This window comes from Aphis gossypii, chromosome 1, assembly GCF_020184175.1.
Source record: "Aphis gossypii isolate Hap1 chromosome 1, ASM2018417v2, whole genome shotgun sequence".
Classification (NCBI taxonomy): domain Eukaryota; kingdom Metazoa; phylum Arthropoda; class Insecta; order Hemiptera; family Aphididae; genus Aphis; species Aphis gossypii.
Window position 1 is genome coordinate 68,706,833 of NC_065530.1, and position 21,684 is coordinate 68,728,516.

Below are 21,684 nucleotides of genomic sequence, written 5' to 3' on the forward strand. Positions count from 1 at the left end.
CAGAATATATTATGTTTTATTCATCTCCTAATTTATTTGATTGTAGCTTATAGGTAACCCTATTAATAGAATATTAAGTATAGTATTTTTAAACAAACCTTATCAATTAAAAAACTGCTGATTTCATAATTTTAACTTTGTTGTAATTTATATTTTTTCTTATATTTAAAATATTTTATGTGTTTTCACATTCTTACTAGAACTTATTATAAATTGTACCGTCGTATTTTTATAAGAATTAAGATTTATCTAATAAATTGTATTATAGAACGCAAATAATATCATAAATATTATATTATAATTTGAATTTTATATCCATCTGATATCCATCAGTCAGTCACAATAGTTATTGTTATTGTTTAAAAAGCGCATAACTCAATCGAGGGAACGATTTTTAAGGTAGGTACAGTGTACGGTGCACACCTGCACACCAAGTTCCCGGTTTCCATACGTAATTGATGAGTTGAAGATGAAATATAGCTGATAATTATTGATATATTGCCTACCTAATCAAATTATTCTGCACATTCAATTCTACATCACTAAGATGGTAGACACCTTCAATACTATATACGCGTATCAATAAAATAGTAGTTGCTATATTTCGTAATATTCGTATATCTACTACGATTACAACTTATATTATACTTCATGGATTTTAATAGCTGATGATAAATTAATGTTTAACTCATTTATATAATTGGATCAAAAAATACAGTTATATTAAATCATCAATTTGATTAAAAGGGTTTATACAGATGAAAGTCACAAAAAGGTACGGACAATAATGGTAAGGTTGAATAAATATTATCAAAAGTTGATGTTACAAAGCTATTATTAATAATTTATTATGTGATTTTTATTGAACAATAAAAAGGAGTTGTGGATGCGGAGTAGCTCGTTATGTTATTCATACTAACTGAAAATATCTCAGGTAAGTCACTCTGCTGTATAGTAGGTTTCGAATGTATCTAACACCTTGTTATTGAATAGTTTACTGTAATGTAAGTGTTAAATTTAATTAAAAATGATAAATCATTGCATATTCATTGCGATTCTGGACGAAGAAGGTATTTCCTAAGGATATTTTATCATTTATATAGAATCTAAAAATTATCATTATATACTATTATAGTATCGCATATATTGTATTATTAACTATTATAATAATATGATTTAAATTTTTTTTTATTTCGTGTATCATGGTATGATTTAAATATTTTCATGTCATAAATAGTTAAACGTAATAGATTAACTAAATAGTATAATAATAAATTGATGCTTTTCGTTTAAATATTTTGTTTCATAAAAATTGAAAATCAGGTGTTCGATTAAAAAAAATTGTGAATTTTAGTGTCAATAAAAATAAATTGTGTCTAATTATTGTCGATACTTTAAAATATCTATAGTTTAAGCTTATGAGAAATTTTCTTTCTACATTTTTTTTTTAAAATTGTTTATAAATATAGCATAAATAAGTCTAAAATAAATCTGTGTGTTAAAAATTTAATTGTAGGTATTTACTGTGAATTTTTCTTTAATAATGTGATTAATTAAAATTTATTTTTTGTGATTTTAAAGTACAATTGAATATATCATGTTTTTGAATACTAGAGATTTTTCTGCAGCACTTAATAAGTAAAACCTATAATGATAAAAACTTTTGTTTTTAAAATGCGAACACTCTTTTTCTGATGTTGGGATGATGATTTTTTTTTAAAATTTTGTTCTATCTAAATCAAAATTTAAACGAGTAGTTTTCGAGTTATTAAACTTTAATTATAAAGTATAATGGACAATGTCTATAGCTCATGCGTTGAATCTCTTATCTAATCTATTTCGTAAATATAAACAATATACCAAAATTTGGCGTCCGAGCTCTAGTGGTATTATGTATATTATGTAGCTCAGTAGCTGTATTATGTACCATTGTATCAATCACACTAAAGTATGAAATTTCAGGAAGATATTGCTTTCTTTTTATGGAGAAATTATTTGGTCTACAACCAAAAGGCTGAATCTTAGAAATATAAATCATTAGAATTTACATTAAGATATAATAATTAAAGATATTTTAGTAAAAAATTAGAATTCATAAATATATTTGTATCTAGTTCCATCAAAATAATAATAATAGTTTCATAATTTGTTTGTGAAATTCTATAATTCTTTAAAATTGATTATTATTATCTCTATGAAAATGAATATATATTTATTAAAATAATGTTTAGACGTTCCGTTATCAATTTAAAAATAAATGTTTAGCTCTTTTTAAAGTCTATGCACAGTTTTTGAATAATAAAAAAAAATATATATAAAAACTGCTGCTACTGTGTAAATATTCGCGTTTTTTGCCATTTAAGTTTTTCCAGATTATAAAAAATTTTAGTTTTAAACTGCCAAAGTACCAACTATATCAATTTTTTTAAGGAAATAGGAACCACCCTTGAAATAGAAGTTTGAAAAATGTTTATTGCTTTTAAAGGTGATGACTGATGATAGACAGGATAAAAAACAACACATCATTATAAAACCAATACATTAACCGCTCGGCTCAGAATATAAAATAGGGGAATTTGGCATCTCCAGTTTGTCATTGAAATTGTGCTCCTGATTGTGATATTTTATTATTGAAGTATAAATATGGAGTTTATATTGTACCGATATGATTACGATAATACCTACCTTTATACTATGTATGTGAACATTTAAAATACTATAAAATAAAATACAAAATAATATTGTGTAATCGAATAACTTGATCTAGAAAAATCATATATAAATACTTCAAACGATAATAAATCTGAAATATTGACTGATTTAGGTTTAAAAAAATATCCCTTATGGACGTAAAACAAGCCGAGACCGAGTGTTTTATTTTATAGAGATATAATAATAATTGTTTTAGTCAACTACCATAAATTATTATTCTAGACGGTCTAAATAATAGTTAGAAAACTTTACGCTGTGTGTTTTTTATTGAAGGAAATCATGGTTTTTTTAAGGAAATAAGTTTTTTTATAAGAATATTTCGGTAATTAAAGGAAAATATTGCGAAAATGTTTACGTTAATATTCATTTTACGCATATACGTATGCGATTAATACGTATTTGATATGATTGAATAAGAAAATATAGACAAGGGGTTAATTAATTAAATACAAGGCTTTATACAATATTCACACCTATGTTTTTGAATTTGAAAGTTTTTGTAGTTTACTTTTTGAACAATGTAATTTGAGTAGAAGAATTTGTATTTAATTCATTGTTTTTCTTATATTATTAAAATAACCGATAAGTGATAAGTAGGTACTTACTATATTATAATATAATAGTATATAATAAGAATTTTACAGGAGCTAGGTATACATATTTTGATAAGCCGTTTTATTTTTACTAACAATTACAAAAAAAAAAAAAAAAATAGTATATATTATAAATATCTATATATATATATATATATATATTTGTGACAAGCATTCTATTGGGGTTTATTAATAATTTTGAAGAATATATTAAAAATTTCCAAACTTTCACGCTAAAAGAATTAAGTATTGTAATCAATTACAAAGTTTTTTTTTTTTTTTTAGAAAAATAGCATTTATTTAATTTATTCACATTTTGCTGTGCGTTACTTCATGCGTGTTGTTCAACGTTTAAATCAAATTTTCAAACATTTTCTGTGACTGAGCGTTATAGCATTTCTTTGGATGCCAAAAATCAGAAAACATTCTTCGCTAATTATAATAACAATAATAATAATATACTCTCCGTAGAGCCACACAGAGTCGTCTTCACGTGGACACTATCCAAAAATCACATCACGGTGCCGAGAAGGTAAAACGTTTATTTTAGTTATATCTATGATGTCAACTACCTTCATGATGGCGTGTAATAGGTACATACGCAACGTCCATGTTTAACAATACGCTTTTTGTATGTGCTTATTTCCAGCTTTTATAAAAATATATATGATGTTGTTCAGGTTGAAAACAATTATTTTTGAATAATTTTTACTCGGTGCAAATTGTTTAAATCACAATAATAAACTATCATACAGTTATCAATCCCAGTGTGTGATGAAATCAAAAACAACATGAAAATATTAGTGTTAAACGTTATTCGTGTTTATTTAATATTTTCGTGAAATGTCATTATAATACTATATTGTTATTATTCTGCATGTTTGATTTATTGAGGGTTTTAATTTTTGGAGTTATGCGAAAAACTTATCCATTATGTGTGCCATATTAGTATAATTATTTACGAAATTACGATTGAAATATCTCAAAAAATAAACCATATTGTTTACTTATTATGTTGAATAAATGTAATAAATTATATTAATTCTCTGGTTGTCAACTTACCGTTTACAGTAACAATAAAGTAGGTATTTTTGATAAAGGTAAATTAATAAACACATAACGTGTCATATATATGATATTAAATTACTTTAACTAAAACTGTATAATTATTTTCTTTGAGTTTCTAAAGACACAAAGGTTTGTAAGATCATTTACATATACAGAGTGGTTCAAATGGTACTTCGCAGAAAGGGCTTCATTAATCAAACGCTAGTGTTTAATTAGTCTCCCAAGCACGCGCAAGTTTTGGTCTCTCGAGAAGCGATTCTGTTTTTTTTTGTCACTCCGGATGAATACCCATTCTCTATTTCTCAAGACTATACATATATATATACTAATATATATAATTTACTTTCCATCAAAAGATTCTTAGCCACACTCCCTTGGTAAATTAATATAATAATGTTTTTTATCTCATTTTTTTTCCTTGGTTGTCTTACTTTAATTTTTTCTTCTCATCACATACTTGATTCAAATAGAACAGCTAAAATTTAATTCGTACGGATTTAGAATAACTAATTTTAAATTTTTAATCAAAATGCATTATACATTGCATTGTGATCATTAAAATCTATAATTTTGTCATAAAAATATAGAATACCCAACTGATTGGTTTAAAATATGTCGATTGTTCTTAAGTGTCTTGAATCGACAGCGTAATTTATAAAATATAATATTAAGTTTAATGGTTTAGTCTACACGAGTTATGCTTTTAAAATTTTCAAAACTTTAACCATTTATGAACAACAATGAATTTAAACATCAAACGAGTGTAATAGGTTGTATTATAATATAACTTATTCTTTGATTTTCACTAATTTTTATTAAAAAGTTGTCGTTTGTAGTATGTGTTAGACGCTTAGCGAAGCGAACAGTGTAATAAATTACAATAAATTTTTTTCTGTGAGTACATTTTTAAAGAAAAAAAATATTATTGATTGGGAAATATTGAGTTTAGTAAAGTTGTATTACCTATTTTAATGTTTTTTGATTGATCACTAAACTATATTTTAACTATTGCTCAACATTCGATAATTTCTGTACACGTTATTTTTATTCTCAGGTACCTACTAGTATCATATAAGTTTAGGTATTTATTTTAGTAACTTTGTATCCTATACATTTTTTTAGTAATATCTTTGATGAATGTCAGTATAAATGCGATTAAAATTTAATGAAAGTATTTATTAACACTTTTACTAGATTAATGTAGACTATGTAGCGTGCCAACATTTTTTTTATAGTTTAAACTTGAAATGGTACTACAATTTTACATTACTATAAGAATATTATACTTAAATGGCATTTAATATTTTTCTATAAAGATAAACATGATTAACTATATTAATTAAATAAAATAATAAAAGAGTATATAGAATTAATTAAAATGTTTTAAATATAATTTATAAGCTAAAACACGTTAGTACATATTATTATAGAGTATATTATAGCTTATAATCAGAACAGTGTGTGTATATTTGTCAAAGTTATTGACTAGTTAATAAACTGATGTTTGGCTTTGTAATGAATGGGGTTATAAATATGCATTAAATTTGGATAGTAAAGTTTTGTTACAAAAATTAAAATTAAATAATAAAACATGTTTAAGAGCCATAAACAAGTTGTAAGGTTTTCTTCAAGTTTATAACTACATACAATTAGTAATAGTCTAAACACTCTAAGGCTCTAAGCTATATAAACTAATAAAGTTTTTTAGATTTTTCATTTCAATTATATAAATATAGGTATATTTTAACTATTACAAATATAATAATATTAAAAAAAAAATTAAATTAATTGATGTATGATATATAACATATTAAAATTATGATAAAAACAACGTGAATATTTTTACACACATAGATGTAACCTTTTTTTGTAAAAAATTATGTTTAAAATATTACAATTAAACTATGTGATATTATTATAACACATTAAATTATTATTATTTTTTAATAATTTTAATCAAACAGGTTATTCACTAAATTAATTTTTATATAATTAATAACAAATAAAAAATACTTAAAGTAAAGAAAAAACTAATATATGTTTTGCTACCTTTCTTAAAAAAATATATGTTAATACTCTTCAATTTATTTTTCATATTTATTTCCAAGTAAATAATTTAATTTAATTTATTTGTATATCATAGTTAAATAAAAAAAAAAAAAAAATAATATACTTATTAGTCCAAATATTTGTTAGAATTAAAAAATAATGGATGATATTGATAAACTGTTTAACTATAGGTAATAGAGTTAATATTATTAATATTTTGAACTATTCTACCTATACATTTATTTTTATTTTTCTTTAAGGATATATTGTATTGTTATCGCAACACAATTATTGCGTATTACCTTTTGAGTTTTCTTTAATATTGTGTTTTTGCTCTCTCCATAGCTGCACCTATAATAATATTATGGTATGAAAAAAGTATGATTAATTGAATTTTCAATATTTTGAAAATATAATGCGATCAACGATAATTATGTCAATGGTTAGAAATTATCTGAAAATTAAATTAAATTAAAAACAGTATAGTGTTATACAAAAGATGACAATTCTCACAGTGATTTATTTAATAAAAATAAAAATAAAAATTCAAACTTCTTATTAAAGAAACATCAGCTTAATATTATAAATAATAAAATAAAAGTTGTTACTTCGTTAAAAATACTCTTCCTGTTGATACAGCTAAGAAGATTAAAAAAGTTAGGGATTGCTTTTACTTTCAAATACCCTATTTTAAAGTTAAAAAAAAATACCTATAGTAATAAGTGATCAGTTTGAGTTTGTATTTAATATTTAAAATGATATATGGATGATGGAAAAAAAAATACAGAAAAAAATACTATTTAAAATTATTAATTAAAAAAAAAATTCTTCTACTGCATAATTACAATAGTTTGTATTTTTGTGAATGCTTAAGACTGGTGTTTTAAATAATATATCTATCAAATTTATGTAATATAAGACGACAATATTAACATACATACATAGGTATTATATGTTTTTTAAATCTTAATTGTTTATAACTATACTATATAGTTAATAGTTATTATTAAGATTTAAAACTATAAAAAGTTATATTGATCAGTTACCTATTATTATAAACACAACATCATTTTGTTAGAAGATTAGATAACTTTATCACGAGAATAATTTGGTGCATTTAATTAATTTCATTGTTTAATTAAAGTATTTCAAATAAAATAAATTCAATATATTATAAGCATATTCGTTTTCTAGATATTTAATATTAAGTTAATGGTCATTTAAAACTATTTTCACATTTACCATTTTTTTTTTAACACTAAATTCAAATTGTAATCTATTGTAATTACCCCCTAATGTAATTAATGCTGTCATTAGAGTCTAAACTTAATACCACGTAGTGTTTTTGGCCCAATTTCCATTTTTTTTTTTTTTTTTTTTTGAAGAGTTGTAGACTGTAGTATTCACGTGTTAAACTGCTCATTTGTTATGTCATGAAATTGTTGTTCGTTCCTTAATTTGAGCTTTTATGATAGCTCGGTGGTATGATCCTAAACAAATATTATTTATAAATAAAATATATAAACAAATATTTAAATATTAAATAACATCTTAATAAATAATCTACTAAATCCTCTCATCTAACTTCACAGCCAATTATTTGTTTTAAATAGATATTTTTGAGCAATTAATAATAACTCAACACATTGGTCAGATAAGTTGTTCTTCTTCAACTAACCAAAAATTTAATCCGATAATATACATACTACATAGTTATATAAAAGATATATTTAATTTAATTTTCAATCTAAATAATCTAATACTGTTTTAATATAAAACTTCTATAAAAGTAACTATTACTTAATCTTCGGAAAATGAAAATGAAAATGAAATAATAACTTCACAGGACAATACTCAACACATAATAATTATTAAGTATTATATAAATTGAGGTTGAATCTGTTATTTTCTTTGATGATAATGTCATTATTTAAGACTATTTTTTACTTTACATCCAGAGTACCAAAATATCTAAATGTATAATTCTAGTAGACGAAAAATTCTTTATTTTTAAAAGATTTTATGTAGTTAGATTATGTTATTTAAAGTTTATACATACTAAATATTACACTTAATATTAATATATTGAATATGTTAGACGATTGTCAAATGATTAAAGACTAACTTGAAAAATAATGGTACATTTTTCAAATAATATATTTTAAATTTAGTGTTATTTTTAGTATTTTTGTCTTAAGCATTTTGTATGTTTCAATACTACTGTTTTGGCTAATTTTATTTTTTTTTGATTTTACTCTGTTATTTTATACTCGCTATGACAATATTACTACTAAATTAAATTGGTAAAAATAAACTTAAATTCAATTCAAAAACTATTAATAATGTATATATTGTATTATAATTTTAAATTATCAATTCAATATTGAATGAAATCAGATACTCTATTTTTGGTTATCAAAAAAAGTATGTATTTAACGCAAAAAAGTACCATGTAAATATTTTCATATTGAATCCTTTATATTGGCGCTCTTCGCATCCTGCCATCTTTTGGATATATTCTGTTGTGTTATACTATATTATTTTAAATTTGATAGCAGTGATAAATCATTGCAGACGTTCTTCCTGAGTAGAATTCAGTTTACTATAGGTAGTAGTATAGTGTTTATGTCATTTTTCAAATTTTAAGTGCTTATAAAAAATATATAAATGAGAAATGATTTTCAAAGATGTTTACAATATACGTAGTTGAGGCAGATTAAAATTATACTAGGAATATTTTAGAGTTTTATTTTTATACTTTTATTTATTAATATGTAATTACTTATTAACGATAACATTAAATTTTATTTTTTTAAACATAGAATATTGTATTACTATATGAACATTATTTATATTTAATTTATAGCTGGTTTTATTTATTTTAAATAATATAAAAGCAAATGGGTTTAGTAAAATATACTCACTCTTTTTGTATTACATTTCACACGAATGCAGAATAAATAATAATAATTAAAATAGGTAAATCACTATAAAATCAATAGACTTTTAATTCCACTTGAAATTCAAAAATAAACCCCATGAATATTACTTTAAAGAGTTTTCGGCGATAAAAAGTTAAATACAGTATACATTATTGTAAAAATGTAAAAGTTTTTTTTTTGTTTTACACGAGTAGCTACTTCGATAATATTATGCATAAGAGACAAAATAATTTTATGTCAATCCTTTATAAAACATGGTGTTAATACATTACGTATAAAATGCTAACAGTTATTTTTAAGTTAAGTTTTTATTACAGAATAATAGATTAGTTTAATGTTTAGAAGATGTACATTAGAACTATGAATTTTAATGACGGGATAATATAAACAGTATTAAAAATATTGTTTATATTCATGTGTATTTAAGGATTTTGCAGGTATATATTTATTTTTCATAATCCTTGATATGGTTATTATGAGTTTATAGAGTATTTTTTAATTTTATTTTTTTTTTTAAAGTCAGATTTGGTCGTGGTTAACATTTTGTTTTCATATATTTTTTATCAAACCGAATTTTTTCAAAGCCAGTACCATTTTTTTAGCTCGTTTATTTTCATTAAATTCAGAAATTATACAATAGTAGTAATTATTTTTATATGAATATATAATTGACGTATAGATATAAGATATTATGGAGGTGGGAATAAATTAGGATTTAACGATAACACTCTACGATAACAGATAACACTAATTAACAGAAGATATTATACATTCAATTTGTTATTAATTGAACTAAATTAATCTCAATTTATTGCATGCTGTGCGTATAACAAAACGATATATTATATGTGATCTCATTTACAAATTGATGGTGTTCTAACTTACAAAATATACGGTTATTACTTAATTTCATAGTTAAAGAAGTTCTGTATAGTAATTTTCGACTCTTTATATTTACAATATTATATTCATTGCTATAACCACTACCGTGTTATCATATATATATATATATTTTTTTTTTTATCCAAACCTGAAATGAAATAGTGGTTTATTGCTAAAAAACGAATCAAATATGATTCTTGAAGTAGTACATTATGATTTATAAGAAAGGGATAAAAATGGATGCATGACGATAAGGTAACTATATTTATTGCATTGTTATATCTTAGGTAGTTCTTGTTATTGACAACAGCATCATAAACATATATAAAAAACTATAATATACATGAATATTATAAAAACAAAACGAAATAAAATGCAACTGATTCTGATGCAATATAAAATTTATATATGTATAATGGTCACTGGTGAATAAAAGATGTTGTAAATAATCGAAAAGAATATCTACATAATATACATTTACCTAAGGTAGATCAAGTTATGGGATTTTGATCATGAAAATAATGTCGATACATTTTTTATAGATTTAAATTATTATGCAAATTGTAAAAAAATTAGAATTAATAAATTTTACAGTTAAAATAAGGGTTAAAGTGATTTTATAAACGGGAAGCAAAAAATTAATTAACGTAAAATTTACGTATATTTACCCTAACAGTAAAATGTATCAACCGACCACCTCTAGGTAGGATACTACTACCTATATCAATATCTGACAACAGTAATTTGACACATAACATGTGCTTATGTTATTATTGTTGAATTTATTGGTAAAATTTGTATGAGTAGTCTTAAAAATAACCTGTCATTTTGAGTAAATTTCAGAGTCCGCCTTCAGAGATTATGCTTTTGATATTTTTGTATGATCTACGATAATTGCAGATTGATGTCGTTTGTACAGCCTAGCTGTTTCCTGCTTTGCGGTCGTAATTTAGAATCAGACCATGACAGCTACGGAAGGGCTGTGACCTAGTATTTTATTTATATATATACATATTTATTTTTTTTAATTTAAATTTTTCTATATGTCTAGGTACTTTAATTAATTTGATTTTCATTTATATAATATTTTCTACTTTTATTATATTTTTTTAATGTTTCTCTTATTTATTTAGTTTACAATTTTTATGTTTAATTTATGAACAGTTTTTTTTTTTTTTTATATATAAGTGTGACATTCTTATTTTTTAACAAAAATATGTACAGACAAAATGTACAACCTTTTGTTTTCATCCTGTACGAATATGTTTTATCGTTCAAAGACAGGTTAACTTCAGTACTTACATTTATTAAGAGAAAGAATCGTGTGTTAACGATTATAACGCATTTAAGAAATCAAATTCGATATACGAGTATACTTACTAGCTTACTACATAAAGTGTACATCTAAGAATTTAGATAGATAATTATATGACATATACCTATATCTATAAATAATAATAAATATTATATTAAAATAAGAGACACGAAGTAAATTTATGTTTTTTTTCCTACACAACATACCTGTTACAACAATGCATTTTCATTGTCAAAAGTCGACAGAGTCTATGCATTTTCATCTCATTAATCTCAATGTTTGGCTCGTATAGTCATATTATAGCTGTATGATAACTATCAAAGTAAATGACGTAAAAGCAAAATGAACGCTTATAAAATAATATTATACGGTGCATGATCTGTGGGATAGAAGCCAAGCAGATGTGCGGTTTTAGCCAATTTTTCGAAAGTATTTAGTATATTATACTATCAATCGAGATCAGCAAAATTATTCATTACACACTGAGATTTATAAATTAAAATATAGACTTTAAAAATTCGACGGTAAAAAATATAAATTAAAGTTTGTTGTTGTCAATTAAATTTAAATTACCTGTAATGGGTGTGTATTACAATTTACGAGTATATGGTCCAATATAGCCCAATATAGGCATTGATAAGTCTACTTCAAATGTGATTTTTTTTTTAATATCTTAAGTTATTATTTTTTTCATCTTTATGTAAAGAAATTGAATACATTTATCTTTATACTGTGATTTAATTTTCGTGTTTTCATCAAAAATAACTAATTTGTATATAGAATGCTATGTAATTTATGAAAATCTTATTTAAAAAAATGTTTATTAGTTGATTTACGATCTAATGCAAATGACCTATTTAAAAAGATTATTAAAAACTCTTTTAAAAGTATAAACTTTGAAAATAAGTTGATTGCGACAATTATTATATAAATTGTTATAATTTAATAGGTATTGTACTATACAAGAAACATAATTTAAATTAATTTTAAATTATATATATGACTTTAGTTTTTTAGATAATTAAGAATAGTGTGTAAGCCACTAAGTTCTGGTCCTCTTTAGTTGTTTTAAAGCTGTTCCGTTCACACATTGTCTCACCGTTGTTTTTATTATTTGTACCTAAATGCAAAAAAAAAAAAATAGTGATCAATGATAACTTTCTATAATACTCTAATATTAAAGTAAATTCAATATAACAATAATAAAGCGTTGATAATAAATGAATATCTAATATTTTTTACAACATCGCCTATGCGTGTAGAACTGAATGACTTAACATGCATACTGCATACAATACGTTGGGTTTACAGTGAATAAATTAGTTTATAAGAATTACAATAGACGAACTAGTTATCAGATTTTATTTTTTGAGGGGAGAGAATAACTTTCGAAAGTGAATTTTTTCAAATATTATTTTTTTCTCCAAATACCTTTGGGACAGTAAAAATGCTGAAAAAATTTCACGTTGCAACACCAAAATAGATTGGAAGTCAAACAAAGAATATACCCCAGTCCAATTTTGCCGAATCATATAAAAATATAGTCGATTTATTACATAAAAAGCTTACATTCTTTTCGACAAAATCGATTTTAGTTATTTTGATGTAGTTCAAAAAAATAAGTAGGAATATCCTAGAACGTAGAAACTCAAAATGAAGTTTAGAAAAACAACAAAAATATTTCATAATTTTTGTTTATAATAATAATTTTAACATCTTAAATATTCTCTGATTTTAATAATTAGTCATAATTTATAAGTACCTTCTATATTATTCTAACTATTAATAATATTTTTTGAAAAATAACTTTTAAATAATTTGTTATAGTCGTTTAAAATTTAAATTATGTTTAAATAAATTACTTTTCCAAATGATGATACTGCTATATTTATATTAATAAATGTATATATATTTGTTTATATTTATTTTATTTTTTTGTTGATAAATGCGCAATTTTGGGTTTTAAATATTATGGTAAAAGCATCAATATAATCTATCCATACCATATAATAATTTATTATTCTAATTATAACTGAAGAACTGGAATATCTTATTAATTACTAAGAAAAATATATTATATAATGACCGTATAGGTTACATGCAAATGTGGATTGTCCAGAAATAATTATTTGATATCTGTTCTGGAAAGTTTATTAAATTATATCATTGTTTTATTTTTAAATGAATACTATTCTATACTGAAGTGAAAAGAGTGAGACGAGTCCATTGTTTGTTTTTTGTATTCCATTTGTTATTTTATTTATTTTAAAGTCGTACATATAATCAGTAAAAATATATAAAATATACATACTAAATATATCTAACTTCCTACAGTTTGTATTATTATTTAGTATTTAGAAAAATGTGTTGTATTTTGACTGCGTACTAAAATTAAATCATATTTTTTTTGTTTAAGTTCAAAGAAGGTTTTAATTGCATTTTAGTGGTAAACCCTTTTTTTAAAATCTGAGTTATTACTCTATATTTTTTGTTAAAATTGGTCCCTAGTCAAAAAATATATTGTTCCAAAGCTATAATTGATGTTATTTTATGTTTTCTAATAACCATTTTTATAACTTACATTTCATATACAATGTACATTGTATAAAATCTAAAATGTTATTGTTTAAATTGTCTTAAAATAACTGATTAAACCGTCTTAAGCTGTTGGTTTTAACTTTAATTTTTCACAAGATTTTATTGTTGTATTTTATTTTATTTTAAAAGCAAACAATAATTAAATAGGCCTGTATAGGATTATTGTCACAAGAAAAAGTAAAAAATACCTGTTTGCTATTTAACGCTTATTAATTACACTTAATATTTTCAATTCTAAATGCTTATCTAGCTATTATACAATTATTTTGAATAAACATTTATAATATATTTGTTATTATAATGTATCACTTTTTATTCCTTCGATAAAGATTTATCGCCAGGCAAGTGTTTATATTAATTTTGTATCGTTATAAAATTTGTTTTAAGATTTAAATCTTTTAAATTTAGAAATTAGTAAGTGTAATTGATAAAATATCCCACGATTCTTTTATGCACTATAGCTGTAAAATGTTATCGAGTTAATCATTTTGATTGTTGTGAATTTCAACATGTTAAAATATATGTTATATAATATTTGAAAAACAATTAGACCATAATATTACATTAATATAAAATGCTGTCATATGCATAATATACTAAGTACAATATAAATATTATAATACCGAAGTGAATATATAGGTACTTAAACCGTACTTTCTTTTTGATTTTTGGAGTGTTTTCACGAGCAATTCTGTTTGAGTCATTTGTTACACGTTTTGATAATATTGATTATTCTAGCAAATGATTAAATAAAATCCTGTATTTACATATTATATATTTTTATAAACTCAAAATTATTTTGTTATTAAATAATTACTCGGCATAAACATAAATAATGAAATTTTTCGAAAATGACATAGAATTATAGGAAATACTCGTTTTTATACAACGAAAAATGAAATACAAAAATATAAATACACGCTTCTTGTGTAATATGTAAATTATATTACTAAAAATAATAAATGTAATACCGTTTTTTTATTTGGTTATTTATCTTAGAACTCATATTACATTATATCATGTATTACATATGTAAATATTATACATATCTGTACACACAGTATAATATGCTGTACAGTATACAGATAACTGTATTTTAAAATATTACATTGGTACCGTCTTTGTATTGTTTTTTATGTGACACCAATCTGTAGTCTTTACATAAAAGCTTAAATTTTATCTGTAAGCTGCAGATTTATCCCGGGAACTTCATTTGACGGAAATTAAAATATACGAAACTCTGGGTAAAATGTTTAACTGTATAACTGTGTGTTGGTATTACTACGTATGGGAACTATAAAAAATAAATTAAATTAATGAAAAGCTATTTACTAGGCGTATATTATAATTCAGTGCTAGCAGTGGCGTAAAAATTATTATTATTTTTTTTTTTTTTGGGGGGGGGAGGCACAGAAATTGTAAATACATAATATATCATATATATATATATATATCATTACCACCATTTGTATTCTTTTCCTTACTCCAAATTAAATTATCAACAAATTATTTATTAAGTACCAATAGTTGAATATTTTTGAACAATGAAAATAAATCTATTTAACTGTAGCTAGTAGAGTTTTATTGTATTAAGAATTTTGCTATGACTTACTTTACTTACTTGTTTTAATACTCGTTTGCACTTAATATTTCTCATTCAGACTAGTTATCGAAATAACTTAAAACCAAAATATAATAAAAATGACAAAATTATCATATTTTCAACATTTTTAAGCCGTAAAATGTATCCAATTTTTACTAAATATGTTGTATTTTACAGTGGATACTAAATGCAGATAGAGGCTTGAACTTAGAAGCGTAATATAACAAATTGTTTGTTAGCTATATTAATGGGCCAAAAATAAAACAGTGCACAGTAACATACACTGTAACCAACACTTATACGCTTAATATGTTAACTAATTTATTACCTCCAGCAAAATTCAGTTTTCACATCCAAACCCTTAAAATATTATGGAAAACATAAATATAAAATATAAGCATGGTTCTTATCGTAGTAAACATTTTAGTATCTATTAAGATATACCATTCTCTTTTTTCCAACTTGTCAATATCAGTCATATTTATAAATTAGATGATTTATAATACCTATTGTTCTAAATATTTACTTACCATATTATGTAAATTTATTAAATAATTTCGTGTTAGTATTTATTATTATAATTTGCTTGGTCAAATGGTGGCGTTTGGTGTTCATATATTTTTATGTATTTTATTTATGTTATGTATTCTAATCAATAATTTATTATATATGAATTATTGATTAGAATATAAAAAAAATAAATAAAATTCAATGTTAATATTTTTAAATTTTAGTTATAATATTATATAATATACCTTGTACATTGTACATTGTTCCAATAATTACACTCACGTACATAGCCAGAATTTAGTTCCCGATATTCAAAATTCTCTACTTTCCATTATTTCACGCGTCTTATCGTGCCACAAAAATCAAAGTTTTTTCAAAATTTTTTCGCCCTCGAATCTCGCCTATTCGTATTTATCGTCCTTTTCCGGCCCCGTCAATTTGTTTTTCCAACGTTTTTTGGCTTAACTACCGTTTTTTCACTACCATATACTTAAAATCACGATATAATATTTTATGATATTTTGTTGATAAATACTGGTCTTACGATAATGTGTGATTTTTTTTTTTTATGTATAAATAGTTGGTTAATACATCTTTATATCAATAGTTTAACTATTTGCATTATTTAGTTTATTATCATAAATACAATTTTATTCCGTTTAAACATATTTTTGTTTCCTTAAAATCTGAGTAGTGACTGCATTTAGTAAGTATTTATTTTTACAGTGAGTATCTAAATATCTACGAAAAATATGTTTTATTTCTGTAATTTTTCAACTGGGCTTCAACAATAATTTTGACCCTCCTCATCATTTTTATGCGCATACAAAAGAGGTTAAAATATATATATAATATATATAAAAAAATATATGTAGTATGGATATCATTTTTATGTGATTTTTATCAGTTGATTGAAAAAAAAAACTAAATGTTTGAACGCAATGGCTGGTTAAGTTGGGTACGATGGATATGTGTGTGAGAGATAAAACAATATTGATATTGATTTATTTTAATTAATTATTATACATACAAATTACGTAAATTATACAATGTATAATAATTACACAGGTATCGTTGACGTTAAATAAAATTGTTGACATTGTTTTTGACTTATGAAAAATGTAAGCTGAAAATATTTTTATTAACTATTGATATATTATAATGAGAATTTTTTTTTAAATTCATTCATCGAAAGGCTTAAATTAAAAATATATATATATGTATTAATAATGGTATAAAAAAACAGAAATTTTTACTAGAGCAAAAGTTGAAAATAGAATAACTAATCGGCTTTAGAGAGCGTATATCCAATTAAATTATTAACTACCATTTTTTTATGTATATAAACGGAGGCCAAAATAATAAAATTTTACAGAAAACTGCATTGAAACATATTATTATTACATATTTTTCCAATATAATTTACTCTTCAGAAAATCATTATATCATTGTTTCTAAACAACTATTTCTTTAAAGTTAATTTTATCACCCTTATTTTAAAATCAGGTGATGTACCCATAATTTGCAAGTTAAAAATGTATACCAATTTCTATTTTTTCACATATTTCAAAACTATTCAATACACTTATTAAATTGTTTATCAAATCTTATGCGTATTCTATTTTACTAGATAGATGACATATTTTTGAGAGAATTCTACCATTACATGCAATATAGTTTGGGTAGGTAATTAATTATATAATGAATGCAATTCGTCATCAAGCTCGAGTATACATTATCTAAACCGATTTCTCAAATGCATTTAACTGGGTAGAACATTTAGTTATTCTAAAATCCTTGGATTAATTTGGTTTTGGTGATCCCTGCTTGTATAGCTTGGCTCTTGTTTTACTCATTGGAAGCCATGTGATGAAACAACTAATTTTTTATATAAATATGAACAACAATATTTTATTTTTAACCTTTATTTTAAATAAAATATTGCATAGTTATTATTTTTTTTTATTGATTGATATATGCTTACAGTTTTTAATTTTTTTTGGATAATTTTTTATTTTTTTAAATAGCCAATCAAATTTGGCATGATTTAAGTTTTTTAAAATTATTTTGACTATTTTTTTTTATGATAAATTGATGCAGTCAAATGAATATAAACGATGATATTGTGATGTAAGACTTAATTAGTAGATTTTAAAACTACGATTTTTAGGCTAAATATGTGTATATATAATTATATACGTACAGTATACAATAAACTTTATTGTTATGATGGACTCATGGAAGTTCTGCAATCGTAATTCACAGAATAATTGTCTTCTCAATGGACTTCTGTTTAATAATAAAAATAGTTTGGTGTAAAAAAATATTATATTGTTATTACAGCTGTTTAGTTAATAATAACTCACTACCTACTCATAATTGAACATTTTATTACACAGGTATTTAAAATACGAGTAAGAAAAAAAACAATTAAAAAGAGTAGTTCATATTTTAATGGAACGGCTGTTCTACGAGAGTTGCATTTGACAGAAAACGTCAGTGAATTTTAATATTTTAGCCACAGAAAATGTAAAAAATAAGTGATATTTGCCTAAAGTTATATTATGTTGAACAAGTTGTATGGTCGCCCAATAAGATATATGTTATACTCTTAAATTGTCAAGATGACGGGATAACACATTTTTACACGGCTATATTATTAGTGTAAAATTGAAGTATTTAAACGCTTTATATAATACAGAGATGCGTTATCTTTTATGATAATTTTTTGACGTACTGTATCGGTCATTAAATTGTTTTTTTCATATGTTTTGTGAATAACAACTTGTAGAAATCGAGAACAAGAGTTGTACGAGTTCGACGTATATAATGTAAACAATAGTGTTTCATTATGTTAAGTAGGTATATTGATTTAATAATAACATTATTATAATAAGACCACCAGTCACCACTTAACATAGTGAGGAAAAGGGAGGTTACATTTAGGGTTTCCTTTGAATGCCTCCTTACAAAGGAATAATAAGGAGATTAAAACTGTTGAAATGAATTAACTAAAATATTATTATTGTTTATATTGAATCACTTGATGGAATGCAATACATTCTATATCTGTTCGATGCCATTTTCAACTACGCTTCTATGATTAATTAATTCATCGTGCGCCCCAGAACATAAGCCCGCCATGTTCTATATATGTAACAATATCATATATATAAACAATGTATGCACGGAGAGAAGCGCACCTGTTGCACTATATACGAACCGAGGGATGAGATTAATCGACTCGCAGGAGTTTTGTCAACAGAGACTGTGATGCTAGTAAACGACTGTCAGATCTGGTCAGTGACAGAAACCTTGGATAAACGCGATAAATATAATATACACACACTCATATAGTTAGGTCGGCGTGAGACTTGGTGACTCTAGGAAGTAGGAACTGGGGCCCTTATTAGGCGGAGACTTCATTATAAATATGAATAAAATAAAAATGATAATATTATTGATTTACTAATTAAAAATGTATTTAAAATAATAATATTGTGTAAATTTATTTTTTGAACTTTCGTCATATGATAAAATATAAAACATAAAATAACAGAAGATAAAACAAATTCCTACCGGTGGACAGTTCACTGTCATAATCTTATCTATTCATTACATATTACGTTAATTAAAGCTGATGTGGGCCGTGGGCGCCTCTTTTACAATATATTATATTAATTTTATTTACTAAACTGAACTGACTAAACTTATCGAGATCTCTGCGCTTTTTTACACGACGACTGACAAGTGAGCATTTACGATGTTTCAAGTTTTAACAGGCACGTGGTCAGATAAGCTAAACGGGGTGGATATAACCTATAATCTATACTATACCTATAAAATACGTACGTATTTAATGTACAGTAGTTTCTATAAATTCGGCGGTTTTTGTTTTTTTTTATTTTTGACGTATGTACTAAAATACTTAAATATTGATCAAATTAAATTATCAATATCAAATTCAAATACGAATTATATATTATTTTTTTTATTATAATATTAAAACAAATATCATTTTAAAATAATACAAATATAGATTATTCAATGAATTATTCAATGAATGTGATTTTAGGTTAATCTTTTTTTTTTTTTTTTTTGGTATCATGTAAAAAAATATCAAATATTCAAGTCTTAAGAATCTATCAAAAGAAAAAAATACACCATGTAAAATTAAATTCAGCTCCACGGAGCATCTGTAACAAGATACAATATTGTTTAACTTCAAGAAAATATAGAACAAAAAACATTCATTACATTTTGAATACGTTTTTTTCAAATATAAACCGTTATATTAAAATACTGCTATTACCAGTTCCCGGGGGGTATAGTGCGTTGCATCATACTACGGTGACAAGATTGAAAGACTAATAATTTTGAACGATTTTCTGATTTCAATTTATCACCAAGGTATACATAATATGTATATATATTTTTTTTTTATTCACTTATCTTTGGAACAAATAGTAAATGTGGTATTGAAGAAATCTTCATAAAATTCAAGCAATTTTAATTTGAAAAATATTTTAAAACTACAATGATTGCCATTTGTCTAGATATATATTTCAAAATATATGTATACGTACTTAAATGCATTTCATGTTTACTATACAATAACTGATATCATAAAAATATGAAAATTTGACAGATAAAATTGGTTTTTCTCCTCTTGCTATGTACAAATAAATTGTATCGCATTTATTATTATATATTTATATATAATCAAAGCTTTTAAAAATAGTATACTCATAAGTCATAGATAATAATACACTTTTAATATTTTGTTGGTACAAACAGTTGAATTTTTAAATTAACAAAAATGTAATTAAACGTATTTTAATAATATTAAACATCATTATGAATATTATTGTATACTCATATTTATATTACGAATAAATTTAAGTTTAAATTGCAATGTGATGAACTTGAACATACAGTAGGAAAATAATATGATTTAGACACAAAGAAATAAAACCGTATAATATTATATTGAACACAATAGAAATAATTTAAGTAGGTGGAAATTATTTCACCAAAAATAATCTTTTATGTTATAAAATTCAATTTTACTGAATTTATTTTTGACTAAAAAGAGTTATAACTATTGTTAACTTATTATAGTTTTAAATTTTAAAATTAGTTTGGGAACGTTTTGATTTATTTAATTATATTAGGTTATCACATTATAATTTTATACTTTACCAAGATGTGATAGAATATACAGGCTAGTATGGGGAATTTATGATAATTTTAAATTTCAATTATGGTATCCATTTGTTGAATATATGATACTTTTTTATTAAACAAACTACATTGATATATATGTATATATTATCAGTATAGAGCTTAATCATTATTGATTTTATATTTTCATACTTTAAGAACCACAATACAATATTATATGTTGTTTTT